The following is a 1,554-nucleotide window of genomic DNA, read 5'->3' as shown; positions in this document are numbered from 1 at the left end:
GAAGTCTTAACTCGCCGGAATCTTGTAGAAGTGCGGTTGAACCATTGTGGTCGCCATCTTGAGCAGTGGGCGTCTCTTTCTGGCGTCAGCTCAATCAGAAAGGGAGAGTTTTTGAGCCTGCAGGTATGCTTTGATTCCTTTCAGTCCTTTCCGTCACACATACATCGCTTATCGCTATGCTGATCTAGGAAGTACTAGGAGACCACTATTCTTGGAACAATATCCGTGGACATTGCGTCCTTGTATTTAGGCGCTGGCGAATTGAGCGGGAGAAGAACTTCTTATAAGTACGTGATGCCTTTGGTTGTCTAACATTCAACCTAACCTGCACCTTCAGCATGTCGTCGAGCTTTGGAGAGAACGTCGACCCATGCGCCGCGATACAAGCCATCCTTGGTAGCTACCCATTCTCAGTTGGGCTTCTGAGAGAGTTGTTGCAGAATTCAGATGATGCTCGTGCATCAAAACAGGTGTGATCCACGAATGTCTTCGTTACGCTCTCATTGACGGATGTAATCAAGGTATTCGTCTTAGATCATCGTACACACGCGACGGACCACGTTTTCCACTCCAGACTAAAACCGACGCAAGGACCAGCATTGCTCGCCTTCAATGACGCGGTGTTTCAGGAGGATGATTGGGCAGCATTGCAGAACATCCATAGATCATCGAAGAAAATGGATACATCGTAGGATCCCGTTCACGTCTGATGCGCAAGATACGCTGATTAGGATGTCTGTATAGTAAGATTGGAAAGTATGGGATTGGCTTCCGTTCCGTTTACCACGTCCGCTTTTCCAAATTCGCGTTCATTGCAGCTGCTTACGTTGACTGCAGATCACGGACTATCCTCAAATCATGTCTGGGTCCTTCCTCGCCATTTTAGATCCCCAACGCAGCTTTGATCGTGAAGGGGGCGTCAAGATCGATTTTTCTGAGAACACCTCAACATACCAGGGTCATTTAACGACCTTTGAATTACTTTTACCGAGCGATTGGCAAGGAAAGGAGTTCACGGGCTCCATCGTCCGCCTTCCCTTACGCAATAGGGAGAGCGGTATCAGCCACAAGGTCGTGGAGAGCCACGAAATATCCCAACTCTTACTTGACTTCATCAAGGATGAAATGAATATTGCTCTCCTGTTTTTGGAAAACGTCAAGACCATCGAGCTCTATGAGATCAACGAGGGGGGGAAGAGAACACAGATTGGCGTTTCTTCGATCACACGGTCTCCACCTGAAGTTTTCCCTCAAGGATTCAAGACGCACACTGCGTCCATCGCCACCACTACACAGAAGGGCGACAATATCAAGGCCTGGCGTCTTTTGCGGTGTCCGTTTTCCCAGGAGGATGCTACTTCACTTTTGGCACAGAGGACAGGGTTTGACCCCAGTTTTACGCTAACCGACAACAAGCTCTTTCCCGATGTCTCCGCCGCGGCCCCTCTGAGCATCGCAGACCTCCCGGAGATTTCTGGAAGGCTGTTTACTTTCCTTCCCCTACCTATGAACACTGGATTTCCAGGACATATTCACGCATTGTTCGCTCTTACG

The sequence above is a fragment of the Laccaria bicolor genome, genomic scaffold, assembly GCF_000143565.1.
Source record: "Laccaria bicolor S238N-H82 LACBIscaffold_8 genomic scaffold, whole genome shotgun sequence".
Classification (NCBI taxonomy): Eukaryota; Fungi; Basidiomycota; class Agaricomycetes; order Agaricales; family Hydnangiaceae; genus Laccaria; species Laccaria bicolor.
The sequence above is the reverse complement of the archived record's forward strand: the minus strand, read 5'-3'. Positions refer to the sequence as shown.